General features: G+C 37.8%; 2 pseudogenes; both read right to left on the bottom strand.

The window, feature by feature from the left end:
• Window positions 1-1,602: 1,602 nt before the first annotated feature.
• On the bottom strand, window positions 1,603-2,543 carry LOC149141413 (uncharacterized; annotated as a pseudogene).
• A 4,936-nt stretch (window positions 2,544-7,479) lies between these two features.
• Window positions 7,480-15,026, bottom strand: LOC149141412 (uncharacterized; annotated as a pseudogene).
• Between the last annotated feature and the right edge of the window lie 3,905 nt (window positions 15,027-18,931).

Below are 18,931 nucleotides of genomic sequence, written 5' to 3'. Positions count from 1 at the left end.
AGGAAGCAGTGTTGAAGGTGCGACTCAAGCCCTGGCTGGAGGAAGCTTACGCAGTCACAGGAAACATTGAAGGAAATCTTGTGACTCTACAAGTGATGCAACAACAACTTCAGGTTGACAGCACAGGGGTAGTAATTGAGAAAATAGTTGAAGATGCAAAGCAGGCAACAACTCAGTGCACAACCTAAGTTGCGGTCATCAGGGTTGAGCTGGAAAAGGTTCGTACAAAGATCTCCATGCCTACTGAGTGACTCGATGGCGAGTCACGATGTTTGTGTTGGGGGCCTGTTGGGAGTGGGATCCCCCAAGGACAATTTTGGGGCTAAAAACCCATGTTTATGTCAATTTTTGTAATATTATTGTAAAGACTCTGCAATTTGTGGTTTCAGAGCGTGAAGGTGTTATGTGTTATAAAGGGTAGTCCACCCTTAGTTTTGTAAAAGTAAAGTTGGCTGTAAGAGAACTACCCATTGTCTGCGGACCATGAGATTGTATAAAAAGAGCTAAGCTCTAAATAGTTTGAAGGAGATGAAAAATGATGAATGATGTAATAGAATCATAGCTTTAGAGGAAGAAGTCTCAGTCTTGGGTTGTAGCATAGGTAGAGGCTCTGCAGCTGAGTGCACAGAGGCCTAGGGTAGGAGTTCGTAGCTGAGTGCGTGGACCCCTGCAGTTGTGTGCACAGGGTGGACAGAAGTTGTAACCACTTGGAAGATATTAATAAAGAGAGATATTTTGCAATTTTTGTGTCTTTTTTTTGTTAATGCATCTTGATATGTTGTGTATGAATTTTCTTTATTATGCTTATATGGTGCATGAATGAATGCAATTACATTGAGTAACTGAACGCAGTTACTAATATCTATTTACACGGGGATAACTATAGTTGTTTGATGAGATAAGCAAGGCAATTAGATTAATTAGGGAATTTGTATGGCACACTACCATAGCAGTGTGAAAGTGTCTGAGCAATAGGCTCGGGCAGCACAAAGGATGATTGTATCCTTTCGCGGAGGTATTGGAGGACAGAATAGAGGGTTTGTCTTGCAAGCCCTAGATTGAAGAAACCTGCGCGAAGGCAGGCGTAGAGGGAATTAAAAAACGTCACGACCATCTTAGGGTGTAGAAACTTGGTTCCAGCATCCCACCATACTGCTCCGGGTGAGAATTCAGTCCGCGCTCCGTGGGCTGATGCCGAAAGGGCCAGTAGTGTAGGGATTTGTTTGGATAATTAACATTGAACCTGGGTCAGGCCCCATCAAGCCAACACTTGGGGGAGGAATTGTGCAGAGTGCAGAGGGCGTTAGATACTCTACTCGACAAGGTGTTTTCAAGCTCTTTTAATCTCATCAAACTGCTTCCTACCACCACAGTGCTTGTGTTCCAAGTTCTATCCCCCACTTTCACCAATGGATGCAGTTGCTACACTACTAATAAATATTTGATTGCCTTTATTTTAATTTTCTGTAGGATTTCATGCTCCATTTACCGATAGGTACAAGGCATCAGATGGGACACTATGCTACAAGATCACAACCAGAAATAGGTTGTGGACACTGAATTCAGAGATTAATAAAATAGTGGATTTATTGTTTAACAAGCTCAGGTTTCTTGATTTTGTGCACTCGGTGTTGTCGATTTTGGTGTTTGGCTCAGTGGCTCTTTTAGGACTTGGAAAACACTTAAACTAGATCCGAGAAGACAATCCAAATTTAAGAAAATCACCATGAATTGATCTAGTTCTGGGTTTGCTCTGACGCTTATTGTAGGTACATAATGTTGAGTTTGGAATTTCTAACTTAGATCATCAAATTCTAAAACTACCTCCAGGGGGGCATCTACCTGAAAACAAACAAAATAAATTATCAAATACTTGCTTTTTGCTATGGAACTACATAATTTCATTGAAAACACAAAGAAAAGTATGAAAAAATATATTGCGAATGAGAGGCGGTGTTGTAAAATTCTAATACGGGTTTTGTTCAAGGCTAGCAGTGTAGTCATGAGTGGTCCACAAGGCACATGCTTGTTTGGATTTTAGTTAAACACATTCAACTAATGATCACAAAAGTGGAGATCTAAATCTCAAAAATTATTTCTCACTAATGTTTCATCTACATAAATTATTAAAGATATTATCCCTCATAGATTTTCTTTACCTTTTGACAGTCTATGTAAGTTGCGACTAAGTGAGGATATTGTACATGAGCTACAATTTTTTCTCTCATGGCATCATCTTCATTTGGTTTAAAAGAACATGAGCTATCCATATCCACTACTAGGGATGTTACCATCCTACCTTCCTGCTACTATGGAGGTAATGAAGTAACAAGAGGAGTGACAAAAAATGAAGGATCAACATAGGCACGGGGGAATCTCCCCTCTTCTTTACTATGGATCAACTCAAATTTCCTTCCATTACTGCTGCAAACTTATGTTTTCACTGAAGATATCGACAAATCAAGGATGATAGCCTACTCAGGAATAAATTGTTCCATGACGAAATGACTAGCTCCTCCTCCTCCTCCTCCTCTTAGTTTCATCGCAACCATGAGTTAATGTACATGCTGAATCCAAATAAATCTATTCAATAGATTGAAGGCATAGGCCACTTGATGTCATAACATATAAGATGGGAAATAGTAAGCACGATACCATATAATAAACCAATAATTAGCTTTCTATTTTTTAATCTTATCCATGGGATGAAAACCGTTCACTTATATTCACTATAAAATGTACATTAATATTTTCCATGTAAGATTAGTGTTGTAACAACCCCAATGAAATTGCCATGTAAAAATATATATAAGGCCATGGTGATGGGAAACGTATTCCAAGCTGAGTGGTGGGGGAAACATCCTAATGGGTGTTGATTCGGTTTATTATGGCTAAAGGAAATTGGCAAAGGAAATGGATAAGGCTTTGGAAAGGTATGAGACATTAATTGGCATTTTATTTATGAAAATAATGGAAATTAAGAGAAAAGGAAGGTGAAAGGTCATAGGTTTCATGTGAGGAGGAAATTGAAGGAAAATAATGGAAAATGAAGAAAAATAAAGGCCTCATTAATAAAAAGGTTTCTAAGGAACAGTGGGGAGACTTTGTTAGTTCAGTGTTGGAGCTCTCTCATTATTCTCTCTCGCTCTCTCATACTCTTGGATACTTAGAGTTTTCTTGGAGCACTCTTGGAGGGTGTGGCATACTTGGATGTTTGGAGTAAGAAGGAAAAGGAAGAGCAGGAGAGAACATGAAGGCATTGACATCAGCAACTACATCAGATTTTCTTGTAGGTAATGAGTTTCATGTATGATTTCTTCACTAGTTTTTGCATGCATGGCATATGCATGTGGATTTTTGGTTGTGATCTGTCATTGACACGAAGGATTTCCTAGATCGGAAACAAATTTTCTAGCCTTTCCATTTCTTGGATAGCCTTGGTGATTGTGGGTTACTTTCATTGTTTATTTTTGGTTGGTCTTCATGTTCCTTATCTTGGGTTGAGCTACTAGTCTTGGAGCCTTGGTTGGACAAATGCGCTAGAGCCCTTGGTGGGTTGAGTTATTAGTCTTGGAGCCTTGTTTGGACAAATGATTTGGATCCCTGAATGGCTGGGATAGAGACCGATCTGATGATGGTTTGGTGATGTCCGACTGTGAGGTGGAATCAATATTTGATGGGTTGAGGTGGATGACCTCTTGAAGCCCTGGATGAGTTTTAATTGATGTGTTTTATGAGATCCCACATTTATGCTTGGAATATGGCATGGGGTGAATGAATGAAGAGAGATTTGGCTCCACCATTCGACGGTCGGGTGGAAGATGGAATTCCCATCTCAGGTTTGGACTTTGCATCATTAATGAAAGGTGATATCTCCTGGTATTCTGTGAGTATTATGATGGATTATATGTGGTGTATATGGATGTGATTTTATTAGTAGTTTTGTCCCTATTATGCTAGTTATTTACATGTTTTATGACAACAACCATGAGTGGCTCTCATCATGTTCGTACTTGTTATTGAATGATCAATGTATCTATGACCTAATGGATGAAATGGAAACTAATGTGATAAGGAGACAATGCTTCATAGAGAATCTCAGATAAGTATGAGACCCCTATGCTCGAATATGTTTTTTATACCTGTAGGTTGCATATTTTTTAAGTGTTTGACAAAATGCCTATCATGGCTAGTGGGGATCAAGTCAAGGTCTTTAACAAGTATTTTCTTTAGTACTATCATTTCCATGTTATTTTACTGATATAGAGAGATGGGTCAATTTTTGGTAGTGACCTAGGCTATGGGCCTGAAAAAGTGGCTCAAATCCTAGAGTCGCTGGCATAACACTGACAATTTGGGTCTCTGATTGCTAGCAGGCAAGCCTGTGAGAGCGACTTTGGGTTGTTGGTCACATGCATGCCTTGTCATGGGAGCGACTTTGGGTTAAATTCATCTAAATGATAGGTTAACTCAGGGGTTGGGCACTTAGAGTGGTGGATTAGCTCCTTGGTTTCCTGAAGCAGCAAAGGGAGGTATGTATGTTGTGTTTCCATCGATTCCATTTCCTTAAGGTTACCTAGGAGGTTGAATCATATTGTTAGGCTACCAAAATTAACATTCGCTTTCACTCTATTTTTCACCTTTATCCTCATTTTGTCACCTCATTCCATCACATTATCTTTACAAACACCTACACTATCATTACTACATGAGTTCACATTTACATTTTCCAAAGTTGTTAACTTCATGTATTTAGAGTGAATTTATGATTAAAAGTTACATAAATAACATGTATTTTCTTATACCTAAAAGTGGCTTAAGTTTGATGACATGTGTAGATCATTTGGAAGCTTCCAAGGCACCCTTATGTGCCCTCCAAAAATCAAATTCGAATTTCAACTCAAGAGGTGGACCATATTCCAAGGAGAAAGATTGTGGAGATCTTGATGTGTCATGGGATTTGTATCTAGTATTTAGGGATAAGTTGAGACAACTATGGATCTAGTAGATATTTAAGGGATCTACATTTAATGAGTAGATATCCCTAATTCACGTATAAATAAGAGGAACGTCCTTAAAAAAAAAACATTTGTCAGTTATTCATTAGCATCAGATTTATGATTGTTCATTCAACATAAATAATATCATTTTCTCCAAATGATGAGTTATGAGTATTGTTTGATTCTTAAGGTGTGATAGCTTTTCATGTGTGCTCATTGAGGGGAAGGATCCCCATACCAAGATAAGTACACTTTGTTGTAGAGTAATGTTCATAGTTGTGAATATACTAGTTTTAATTATGGATGTTCATCTTATTTCTTTGCTGTAAATACTTGTAGATAATTTCAATATGAATTCATGTTATGGCCATGTTATGTTGTGTGAAGATTGATCTCCTTTAGTAGCTAGTTTTTATGTGAGAAGGACAACCAGGACCTCCTAAGTTAGGAGCCTCTTCTCCATGAGCTAGACTGAACTAAAACAAGCTTTACTTTTTAATATGATTTCCTAGATTAAATTTATGTGAATATTGATTTCCCTTCAGTAGCTAGTTTTTATGTGAGAAGGACAATGAGGACCTCCTAAGTTAGGAGAATCTTATCCATGAGATAAGAACTTAATTGAAAACAATATTTACTTGCTTTCATTTATATGCTTTCTTTCCCGCTTTCTTAGATGTTTGGCAATGCTATTATAGAAAGATTGTAGAAGGACAACCAGGACTCTTGAACAAGAGAGTCTTCTCTATCTTCTAAAGTAAACTAATTCCATTGATCAAACATTTTTATGCTTTCATAAAATAGATTTGAATCTTTTATTTTCAAAATAGTTTATATTTGTAATATGAATTTCCATTCTAAACAAACTTCCTACACCAGTTTCATTTGAGGTCCCATATATTTTGGTTTGCTTCTAAGTTTACGAAACCCTCAGGTTGACAAATTAAATGACATGGATTTAACATACAATTAAAACACCCTACGTTTTGGAACCATTGCTAGGGAAACAAACTTAGATGTAAGCTAGTTAGGAGGATTATTTAGGAATCATTTTTATTTAGGGTTAATTGCATTTAGGAATTTTCATTTAAGTTTATTCTCATATAGAAAGCATAGAAATAGAACACAAATAAAAAACCCTCCATTCACTTAAAAAAAAAAAAACAAAAACACAATAAAAGTCCATATGCATATATGGAAGAACGATGAGTATAAGTTTGGAACAACTCACTCAGATCCTAGCAAGAGTCAAGATCTCCTCTTCTTGCGAAGAAGAGATATTGACAACAACCAAAAGCTTAACTACTCCTCTAGAAGAAAATAATGAATTAACATTCGAAGAATCCTATACATCTGATGAGGAACAATTATTCGACCAGGAGATTGAGGAAGACAAAAAGAAGTTGCAACATGATCTGAATCAGAGTGGAAATCACACCTATGAAAGCCTTATCGAAAGGTGGTTTCAATGGTTTCAAGCAAATACCAGGTTAGATCAATTTCATTTTTGTTCTTATTTCATTAAATCACACTCACAAAAACTAGATTCGCTAATCTTAGTGTATTTTCATTTTAAAATTGCGAAATTGAAAATGAATATATGTTTACTACTATTGCGGGAATGGTTACATTGGAAATTTAATTACACACAATACTTTATAATTTCCAATTAACATAGAGTAGGTAGGATGTCATTTTCTATTTCGAATAAGTATGCTCTCCTCCTGCGTATTTGCATGATCTCGAGGATCAAAACAATATTCTTGTCTCCATTTGCTAAAAAAAATTCATCCTAAATCAATAAAAAATTCTAGATTTGTTTTATAGGGTTAGAATAAAATTTAAATTATTTTTGAAAGATTTTGATTTAAAAAAGACATAAAAAAAATTAGAATAAAATTAATTTCTTTTTAAAAGATTTTAATTTAAAAAAAAATTAAGAATGAAATTCAATTTTTTCTTAAAGTTAAAAAAAAGAAAGAAAATAAAAGTTAAAAAAAAAATAAAAAATCATTAGGAATAAATTTAATTTCTTTTTATTTTGTTGCAACATAGAAATTAAAAAAATTAAGGATAAAATTTAATTTTCAAAATTTTAGATGTTAATAACAATACAAAACAAATAAATAAATAAAAAATTATAAAAAAAATTAATTTCTTTTTAAGGATTTTAATTTAAAAAAAAAACAACATAAAATTAAAAAATTAAGCATAGGATTTAATTTATTTGTTGTAGTTTTTTATACCATACAAAATAAAACAATTTTATTTATTTATTTTTAAATTTTAGATAAAAAAAAAAAACAAAAAAATAAAATAAAATAAAACACATTTGTTAACTACCACAGCTTAATCGAAGGTGAACTCTAGTGTGAGCAAGTCCAATCTGCTGTCGAGGTTTACCAAGAACAAGTTCATCGTTTACGAGAAACGAGTTCATCTTGGAGTCCAAATCCACCAAAATCCCATACCTGACTAATCAACAACGCATCGCTCTTCGCCTTTGCCTTTGCCTTTTCTTCTTCTTAACAAACTGCATTTTGGGTTTCTTCCTCTTCACTGCTCTCTTGTTATTGCATTCAAGCTTTTTCCTCTCTTTCCTTACAGGTTTAGAGATTTCAGTTTTGGTTGGATCAAGTAAATCAGGACTAGAATCAAGGGTAAGTCCTTTTTGGGCAGCCTCATTCCACAGGAGTTGAGCTTTATCAAACTGCCCACTCCTGCACAGCTTCCCTATCAACAGGTCAAAAATTTTGCTTTTTCCCTCACAATCTCCTTCTTCATCCTAGATAACAAACAAAGCGCATGATCAACTCTCTCAATGCTGCAAAGAATTGCAATGAAGCTATGAAAAGTCTTTGCATTATTCAAACACCAACTCTGATTATACACAAACTGGCGATAAACTAATGGTCGAGAAAAGAGAATCAAACCAGAAGGCAGTAAATTATCCTTTAGAGTTGGATGTTCTAAATTTTTGTTCTGATGGGCTACGTGAGAAGTTGAAGGAACCACTCCAGCAATGCCTCTCCATCATTCTTCAACGCTGTACAAACCACGCTTTTTCACATGCTTCAACACTTTTCGTTTTTCACACATGACAAATTTCATTTTTATTATGTTGCTTTTTTGTTTGTTATGTTTTATGTTTTTGTTAAGTAGTGTTTGTTTGTTTGTTTTTTTTTTAAATAAAATGTTTTATGTTTAATTTTTGTTATGTTTGTTATATTTTGTATTAATGGAATATATATATATATATATATATATATATATATTTTAAGTTTGTACATATGTTTTTTTTTTTGTAATTAGTATGTTTAATGCTTTCTTTTTATATTTCACTTTTTAAATTTTGTAAATATTTCATTAGTTTTTTTTTTTTAAAAAAAATTGTCATAAAAATTTTGATGTGAAAATTCATTTCATGATTGAAGCAAAGTGAGAAAAATATTTGTTGTGATGATCCACTTAAACACACCTATCAAAGAAACAAAGGAAAGAATCGGAAAGCACAAGACAAAAATAATTGAATAAAAGTGTAATAGCTTACCTTAACTAAACTTAATTGCAAATCGAATTTCGTTAAGATTGAGTTTTTACATTGTCAAAATCATGCTCAAAAATTTGTTATTGGTTTTATCTAATGTTATGTCTTCAAGCATGATGCAGGAAAGTAGAAGAACTATAAATGCGCTTTATCTACAGGATCCATTAATGAATTTTTTATCGAATATTGTTTTACATGAATCATCAAGCATTCACAAATAATATTTCTTTATCTTTATGAAATGCTATGACTCAAACATAAATGGAGGAAATTGTTTACTTGTGCATATCCTCAATTTCTAGAAATTGGATTTATTATAGCAATTGTGAAATTGGGCTAACCATTTGAAACGAAGACATGTCATGAACCTATTAATTATGCAAAAATTTTCGTATGTACCTAGAGAAATTGATCACTTCTCTTTGAACGCACGTACATTTTATTGCCATATTAGTGCCATGTTTGTTTTCAGGTTCTAGGACAATCGAAGAATTGAAGGAGACCAATTTGTAAACGATTGGTTTTCTACGACCAATTTCAAGAAACATGAACCAATTGAATCCATTTCTATCATCCATAAATTCCATAATTTTTCCTCTCCAAGCTCACAAGCTGTTCCAGCATTTTCGCTAAGCATCGTCATCACCATTTTTCTTGCAAGTGTCACATGTTTTCCACTTACATTTTCCATTCACGTTTTCCATAATTTCTGTTTGATGACTAGACTATATTTGGGCTGGTTAAGCACCATGTAGCAAGCTTTCGCTTGATGCTGGATACCTATCGAAGATACCAGATCTCAATATCAAGAAGTGTTTGTTTTGTGTTCCTTTTGGAAACCTATTGGGGCATGTGGTTTGTAGACAAGGACTGATGGTAGACCCCACAAAGATTGCGGTGATACTAAACTTAGAAGCGCCGAGGAGTGTGAAATAGCCGTGCGCTACTCTGGGACATACGGGATATTACAGAAAGTTTATCAAAAGTTATGCCCAGATCACTGTGCCTATGGAGAAATTGTTGAATAAGGATGTCGCTTTCAAGATCTAGTAGTGAGTTTGGCGTTTGAACAATTGTCAAAGGAGACACAAGCACTAGTGAATAGCATCACGTCGACACGTGCTGGAGCTATGGACACCGGAGGAGTGGCCGCCGAGGAGAATGTGTAGGAGATTGATATGGGGGCCGAAGTAGCTGCCCTAGAAGTGGTCGAAGTACTGGCGGAGGTCCCTAAATCCTTGAGAATGTTGAGACCAAAGCCAACACCAACCAAGGAGACTATGAAAGACAAGACGGGCAAGCAGCTAGCCATACCGGTGCGCGCATCGCCAAGATGAAGCCCATCAAAGCCCACTTCCCAGGAGAAAGGCCAGGCTATAAATCTAGAAGCAGAGGAGGAGGATATCGAAGACATCCCCATGGATGTCGAGGATGTGGGAGTCGAAATAGAGGAGGTTGAAGCCCAGGGTGCGGACCCTATTACATGGTTTCCAGAGTATGTCCCTTCACACAAGCCTAAATCCAAGGTCCTAAAGGACATTGATGAAAGTAAGAATCCCCTGCAAACCACTTTGCTACTAGATGAAATCGTGTTTGACGGTCCATGGTTGAACCTGGTGCTCATATTGAAGCTCGAAGACTGGGACTTGGTGGACCACAAGAAGTTCCCGCACTTGGCGATTGAATAGTTGATGCATCACATCATAGACGCAAATACGAGGATGATTGCATTGGAGCCACGAAAGTGGCTTATAGGTGTAGAGAAGGAAAGATTAATCAACCTGCTCTGGGTGCCACACTATAACCGCACCCCCGTGATAGTGTTGGTCGTCAAGCAGCTGATGTGCTTGGTGCATGATGGGTGTTTGTGGCTGGAGGAGCCAATACCCATCACCGATATGTTGATTCACCGCATAACGCGTCTGCTGTATATAGGAAAAAATACAGCTATGATCTTTGGCGGCAAGGGTGGCGAGCAAGCACTCGCAGAGTTAATGAAAGAGAAGTTCAAACTGGTAAAGAAGTCGCACGAGTATGCTATCTCTAACATCTACGACCTCACTGTGAAGGTGGAAACGTAGATCCTTGAAGGAAAGGTGATGCGGAAGTGTCACATCGATGAGGTGTTGGCACCTGTCGTCGCGCTCGCACAATAGTGCGCAGAAGGAGTCCAGTTTAATTAGTCAGCCTACCTTCGCGGAGAGTTCTTGGCGAATTACTGCGAAGCGCAAGACCTTCCACTACGCATGGCTATTTATATTGATCATGCTTGTAGCATGGGAGCTACAAGAAGAAAGCTAATTCCCCTCGGTCATGCCAGACCTTCCTGGAGCAGTGAAGTATGCTTCGTTGTGGGTGACCAAGGACACGGAGCACGTTTGGGATGGCAAGGTCTTCTAGATCTTGATGGAAATGAATATCAGGATGGCCATCAATCGCAAGTTGTGATTTTCTCCCATGGTATATGCTAACCTACAGAGCTATGCTGAATTTAAAGCTAATTTCCATCGGATATCAATCAGGGCATGGAAATACCCTGCGCATAAGTGGTATGATTTGCCATATCTAGCCACAAATGATGCCATCGATGTGGTGTTGGATAAATGGTCGGCAGAGTGGTGCACCACCAGGGACTTAGTAGTGGGTGGAAGCAAGTCCACCGCATAGAAGAAGAAGGAAGAGGTGAAGTTGAAGATGGCACAGCTGGTCAAAAAGAGGAAAAAAGAGGATGCTGAGAAGACCCAGGTGGAACAGGCAAGAAAGGAGGTAGGAAAACAGTTAGGTGGTGTACAGCGAGGCTCTGACAAAGTCGCGCAGACACCTTCACCTGAGACCGAAGAAGAGGACAAAGAGCAGCATGACATGGACCCTCAGGAGACATCCAACCGCATTAAATGCCCGAGAGAGCTGGAAAAGGGAGGGTCCAGAAAGAAATCCAAGGCGACCAAGACCTCGCTAGACCCTATCACATTAACAGAGAGTGACTTATATGACATTAGTGACACCGTCAGAGATATCACCACGGAGGCCCTACATCATTTCGAGAAGTAGTAGCAGATCATCCTAGGGGCCATCTAGACCAGGCTGCAGGAGTTGCAACTCGTGTGATGCAAGCTGGTCCGCTGTCCACCAGCTTGGTTTTCGGCACATCAGAGGCTACCGATATGCTACGGATGAAGGCTTCTAGTGCGATAGTGCTACCAGATGGAGCACTGACCATGAAAAATGAGGCTAATAGGCCCACTTTCAACGCTTTGAAGGGAGTTGTACTGTACCTGGCAGCGCTTTTGTGTGAAGCACTCCACCTCTTGTAGGATGGAGTAATTGCAGAGTTGAGGGCCCATGAGCATTGTGCCCTCCAGGTTATTAGCGAATAGAAGATAAACAATGAGCAGATGGCCTTGTAGAGGAATGCTGCCATCGCTGCTAAGGCTGAGGCAACCAGCGAGAGCAAGAGGACCATATAGGTCATGGAGGAGGCATGTAGAATGGTCCCAAAGTTGGATATTTCAGAGGAGGAGCCAGTTGAGGTCCGCATCCACAAATTGGCCACAGGGGTGTGTGACACTCAGACAGAGATGGCGTGGGTTTGGTTGGTCCAGCTGAACCTGTAGATTACAGAGCTTGACCTGAGGGCCAAGCCTTCAACACTGCCAGAGGTAAAGGAACACTGGGCGGCCACTGTCACCGAAGCAGTTGCAGCGGTGGAGAGTGCAATAGTGGACTTCACACAGTTGTTCGAACAATCGTTTGAGGTCCTAACCAGCTTGCAAGAGGACCCAAACATCTAGAGGATAGAAATGGAAGTGCATGAACTCCAACAATGCTATGATGAAGTTAAGGGCACAGTGCGAATAGTGGCATTGACACAGAGGTTAGCCAAGTTGTAGGAAGCCAAGCAGCTGAAGGAACAGGTGGATGTAGCACTGCACAAGGAAGCAGTGTTGAAGGTGCGACTCAAGCCCTGGCTGGAGGAAGCTTACGCAGTCACAGGAAACATTGAAGGAAATCTTGTGACTCTACAAGTGATGCAACAACAACTTCAGGTTGACAGCACAGGGGTAGTAACTGAGAAAATAGTTGAAGATGCAAAGTAGGCAACAACTCAGTGCACAACCTAAGTTGCGGTCATCAGGGTTGAGCTGGAAAAGGTTCGTACAAAGATCTCCATTCCTACTGAGTGACTCGATGGCGAGTCACGATGTTTGTGTTGGGGGCCTGTTGGGAGTGGGATCCCCCAAGGACAATTTTGGGGCTAAAAACCCATGTTTATGTCAATTTTTGTAATATTATTGTAAAGACTCTGCAATTTGTGGTTTCAGAGCGTGAAGGTGTTATGTGTCATAAAGGGTAGTCCGCCCTTAGTTTTGTAAAAGTAAAGTTGGCTGTAAGAGAACTACCCATTGTCTGCAGACCATGGGATTGTATAAAAAGAGCTAAGCTCTAAATAGTTTGAAGGAGATGAAAAATGATGAATGATGTAATAGAATCATAGCTTTAGAGGAAGAAGTCTCAGTCTTGGGTTGTAGCATAGGTAGAGGCTCTGCAGCTGAGTGCACAGAGGCCTAGGGTAGGAGTTCGTAGCTGAGTGCGTGGACCCCTGCAGTTGTGTGCACAGGGTGGACAGAAGTTGTAACCACTTGGAAGATATTAATAAAGAGAGATATTTTGCAATTTTTGTGTCTTTTTTTTGTTGATGCATCTTGATATGTTGTGTATGAATTTTCTTTATTATGCTTATATGGTGCATGAATGAATGCAATTACATTGAGTAACTGAACACAGTTACTAATATCTATTTACACGGGGATAACTATAGTTGTTTGATGAGATAAGCAAGGCAATTAGATTAATTAGGGAATTTGTATGGCACACTACCATAGCAGTGTGAAAGTGTCTGAGCAATAGGCTCGGGCAGCACAAAGGATGATTGTATCCTTTCGCGGAGGTATTGGAGGACAGAATAGAGGGTTTGTCTTGCAAGCCCTAGATTGAAGAAACCTGCGCGAAGGCAGGCGTAGAGGGAATGAAAAAACGTCACGACCATCTTAGGGTGTAGAAACTTGGTTCCAGCATCCCACCATACTGCTCCGGGTGAGAATTCAGTCCGCGCTCCGTGGGTTGATGCCGAAAGGGCCAGTAGTGTAGGGATTTGTTTGGATAATTAACATTGAACCTGGGTCAGGCCCCATCAAGCCAACACTTGGGGGAGGAATTGTGCAGAGTGCGGAGGGCGTTAGATACTCTACTCGACAAGGTGTTTTCAAGCTCTTTTAATCTCATCAAACTGCTTCCTACCACCACAGTGCTTGTGTTCCAAGTTCTATCCCCCACTTTCACCAATGGATGCAGTTGCTACACTACTAATAAATATTTGATTGCCTTTATTTTAATTTTCTGTAGGATTTCATGCTCCATTTACCGATAGCTACAAGGCATCAGATGGGACACTATGCTACAAGATCACAACCAGAAATAGGTTGTGGACACTGAATTCAGAGATTAATAAAATAGTGGATTTATTGTTTAACAAGCTCAGGTTTCTTGATTTTGTGCACTCGGTGTTTTCGATTTTGGTGTTTGGCTCAGTGGCTCTTTTAGGACTTGGAAAACACTTAAACTAGATCCGAGAAGAAAATCCAAATTTAAGGAAATCACCATGAATTGATCTAGTTATGTGTTTGCTCTGACACTTATTGTAGGTACATAATGTTGAGTTTGGAATTTCTAACTTAGATCATCAAATTCTAAAACTACCTCCAGGGGGGCATCTACCTGAAAACAAACAAAATAAATTATCGAATACTTTCTTTTTGCTATGGAACTACATAATTTCATTGAAAACACAAAGAAAAGTATGAAAAAATATATTGCGAATGAGAGGCGGTGTTGTAAAATTCTAATACGGGTTTTGTTCAAGGCTAGCAGTGTAGTCATGAGTGGTCCATAAGGCACATGCTTGTTTGGATTTTAGTTAAACACATTCAACTAATGATCACAAAAGTGGAGATCTAAATCTCAAAAAAAATTTCTCACTAATGTTTCATCTACATAAATTATTAAAGATATTATCCCTCATAGATCTGCTTTACCTTTTGACAGTCTATGTAAGTTGCGACTAAGTGAGGATATTGTACATGAGCTATAATTTTTTCTCTCATGGCATCATCTTCATTTGGTTTAAAAGAACATGAGCTATCCATATCCACTACTAGGGATGTTACCATCCTACCTTCCTGCTACTATGGAGGTAATGAAGTAACAAGAGGAGTGACAAAAAATGAAGGATCAACATAGGCACGGGGGAATCTCCCCTCTTCTTTACTATGGATCAACTCAAATTTCCTTCCATTACTGCTGCAAACTTATGTTTTCACTGAAGATATCGACGAATCAAGGATGATAGCCTACTCAGGAATAAATTGTTCCATGACGAAATGACTAGCTCCTCCTCCTCCTCCTCCTCCTCTTAGTTTCATCGCAACCATGAGTTAATGTACATGCTGAATCCAAATAAATCTATTCAATAGATTGAAGGCATAGGCCACTTGATGTCATAGCATATAAGATGGGAAATAGTAAGCACCATACCATATAATAAACCAATAATTAGCTTTCTATTTTTTAATCTTATCCATGGGATGAAAACCGTTCACTTATATTCACTATAAAATGTACATTAATATTTTCCATGTAAGATTAGTGTTGTAACAACCCCAATGAAAATGCCATGTAAAAATATATATAAGGCCATGGTGATGGGAAACGTATTCCAAGCTGAGTGGTGGGGGAAACATCCTAATGGGTGTTGATTCGGTTTATTATGGCTAAAGGAAATTGGCAAAGGAAATGGATAAGGCTTTGGAAAGGTATGAGACATTAATTGGCATTTTATTTATGAAAATAATGGAAATTAAGAGAAAAGGAAGGTGAAAGGTCATAGGTTTCATGTGAGGAGGAAATTGAAGGAAAATAATGGAAAATGAAGAAAAATAAAGGCCTCATTAATAAAAAGGTTTCTAAGGAACAGTGGGGAGACTTGGTTAGTTCAGTGTTGGAGCTCTCTCATTATTCTCTCTCGCTCTCTCATACTCTTGGATACTTAGAGTTTTCTTGGAGCACTCTTGGAGGGTGTGGCATACTTGGATGTTTGGAGTAAGAAGGAAAAGGAAGAGCAGGAGAGAACATGAAGGCATTGACATCAGCAACTACATCAGATTTTCTTGTAGGTAATGAGTTTCATGTATGATTTCTTAACTAGTTTTTGCATGCATGGCATATGCATGTGGATTTTTGGTTGTGATCTGTCATTGACACGAAGGATTTCCTAGATCGGAAACAAATTTTCTAGCCTTTCCATTTCTTGGATAGCCTTGGTGATTGTGGGTTACTTTCATTGTTTATTTTTGGTTGGTCTTCATGTTCCTTATCTTGGGTTGAGCTACTAGTCTTGGAGCCTTGGTTGGACAAATGCGCTAGAGCCCTTGGTGGGTTGAGTTGTTAGTCTTGGAGCCTTGTTTGGACAAATGATCTGGATCCCTGAATGGCTGGGATAGAGACCGATCTGATGATGGTTTGGTGATGTCCGATCGTGAGGTGGAATCAATATTTGATGGGTTGAGGTGGATGACCTCTTGAAGCCCTGGATGAGTTTTAATTGATGTGTTTTATGAGATCCCACATTTATGCTTGGAATATGGCATGGGGTGAATGAACGAAGAGAGATTTGGCTCCGCCATTCGACGGTCGGGTGGAAGATGGAATTCCCATCTCAGGTTTGGACTTTGCATCATTAATGAAAGGTGATATCTCCTGGTATTCTGTGAGTATTATGATGGATTATATGTGGTGTATATGGATGTGATTTTATTAGTATTTTTGTCCCTATTATGCTAGTTATTTACATGTTTTATGACAACAACCATGAGTGGCTCTCATCATGTTCGTACTTGTTATTGAATGATCAATGTATCTATGACCTAATGGATGAAATGGAAACTAATGTGATAAGGAGACAATGCTTCATAGAGAATCTCAGATAAATATGAGACCCCTATGCTCGAATATGTTTTTTATACCTGTAGGTTGCATATTTTTTAAGTGTTTGACAAAATGGCTATCATGGCTAGTGGGGATCAAGTCAAGGTCTTTAACAAGTATTTTCTTTAGTACTATCATTTCCATGTTATTTTACTGATATAGAGAGATGGGTCAATTTTTGGTAGTGACCTAGGCTATGGGCCTGAAAAAGTGGCTCAAATCCTAGAGTCGCTGGCATAACACTGACAATTTGGGTCTCTGATTGCTAGCAGGCAAGCCTGTCAGAGCGACTTTGGGTGTTGGTCACATGCATGCCTTGTCATGGGAGCGACTTTGGGTTAAATTCATATAAATGATAGGTTAACTCAGGGGTTGGGCACTTAGAGTGGTGGATTAGCTCCTTGGTTTCCTGAAGCAGCAAAGGGAGGTATGTATGTTGTGTTTCCATCGATTCCATTTCCTTAAGGTTACCTAGGAGGTTGAATCATATTGTTAGGCTACCAAAATTAACATTCGCTTTCACTCTATTTTTCACCTTTATCCTCATTTTGTCACCTCATTCCATCACATTATCTTTACAAACACCTACACTATCATTACTACATGAGTTCACATTTACATTTTCCAAAGTTGTTAACTTCATGTATTTAGAGTGAATTTATGATTAAAAGTTACATAAATAACATGTATTTTCTTATACCTAAAAGTGGCTTGAGTTTGATGACATGTGTAGATCATTTGGAAGCTTCCAAGGCACCCTTATGTGCCCTCCAAAAATCAAATTCGAATTTCAACTCAAGAGGTGGACCATATTCCAAGGAGAAAGATTGTGGAGATCTTGATGTGTCATGGGATTTGTATCTAGTATTTAGGGATAAGTTGAGACAACTATGGATCTAGTAGATATTTAAGGGATCTACATTTAATGAGTAGATATCCCTAATTCACGTATAAATAAGAGGAACGTCCTTAAAAAAAAAACATTTGTCAGTTATTCATTAGCATCAGATTTATGATTGTTCATTCAACATAAATAATATCATTTTCTCCAAATGATGAGTTATGAGTATTGTTTGATTCTTAAGGTGTGATAGCTTTTCATGTGTGCTCATTGAGGGGAAGGATCCCCATACCAAGATAAGTACACTTTGTTGTAGAGTAATGTTCATAGTTGTGAATATACTAGTTTTAATTATGGATGTTCATCTTATTTCTTTGCTGTAAATACTTGTAGATAATTTCAATATGAATTCATGTTATGGCCATGTTATGTTGTGTGAAGATTGATCTCCTTTTGTAGCTAGTTTTTATGTGAGAAGGACAACCAGGACCTCCTAAGTTAGGAGCCTCTTCTCCATGAGCTAGACTGAACTAAAACAAGCTTTACTTTTTAATATGATTTCCTAGATTAAATTTATGTGAAGATTGATTTCCCTTCAGTAGCTAGTTTTTATGTGAGAAGGACAATGAGGACCTCCTAAGTTAGGAGAATCTTATCCATGAGATAAGAACTTAATTGAAAACAATATTTACTTGCTTTCATTTATATGCTTTCTTTCCCGCTTTCTTAGATGTTTGGAAATGCTATTATAGAAAGATTGTAGAAGGACAACCAGGACTCTTGAACAAGAGAGTCTTCTCTATCTTCTAAAGTAAACTAATTCCATTGATCAAACATTTTTATGCTTTCATAAAATAGATTTGAATCTTTTATTTTCAAAATAGTTTATATTTGTAATATGAATTTCCATTCTAAACAAACTTCCTACACCAGTTTCATTTGAGGTCCCATATATTTTGGTTTGCTTCTAAGTTTACGAAACCCTCAGGTTGACAAATTAAATGACATGGATTTAACATACAATTAAAACATCCTACGTTTTGGAACCATTGCTAGGGAAACAAACTTAGATGTAAGCTAGTTAGGAGGATTATTTAGGAATCATTTTTATTTAGGGTTAATTGCATTTAGGAATTTTCATTTAAGTTTATTCTCATATAGAAAGCATAGAAATAGAACACAAATAAAAAACCCTCCATTCACTTAAAAAAAAAAAAACAAAAACACAATAAAAGTCCATATGCATATATGGAAGAACGATGAGTATAAGTTTGGAACAACTCACTCAGATCCTAGCAAGAGTCAAGATCTCCTCTTCTTGCGAAGAAGAGATATTGACAACAACCAAAAGTTGAACTACTCCTCTAGAATAAAATAATGAATTAACATTCAAAGAATCCTATACATCTGATGAGGAACAATTATTCGACCAGGAGATTGAGGAAGACAAAAAGAAGTTGCAACATGATCTGAATCAGAGTGGAAATCACACCTATGAAAGCC

Source organism: Pinus tabuliformis, chromosome X (assembly GCF_031772625.1).
Source record: "Pinus tabuliformis cultivar Carrire ecotype Pingquan chromosome X, CPIR1, whole genome shotgun sequence".
In the NCBI taxonomy this organism is placed as follows: domain Eukaryota; kingdom Viridiplantae; phylum Streptophyta; class Pinopsida; order Pinales; family Pinaceae; genus Pinus; species Pinus tabuliformis.
The sequence above is the reverse complement of the archived record's forward strand: the minus strand, read 5'-3'. Positions and strand labels throughout refer to the sequence as shown.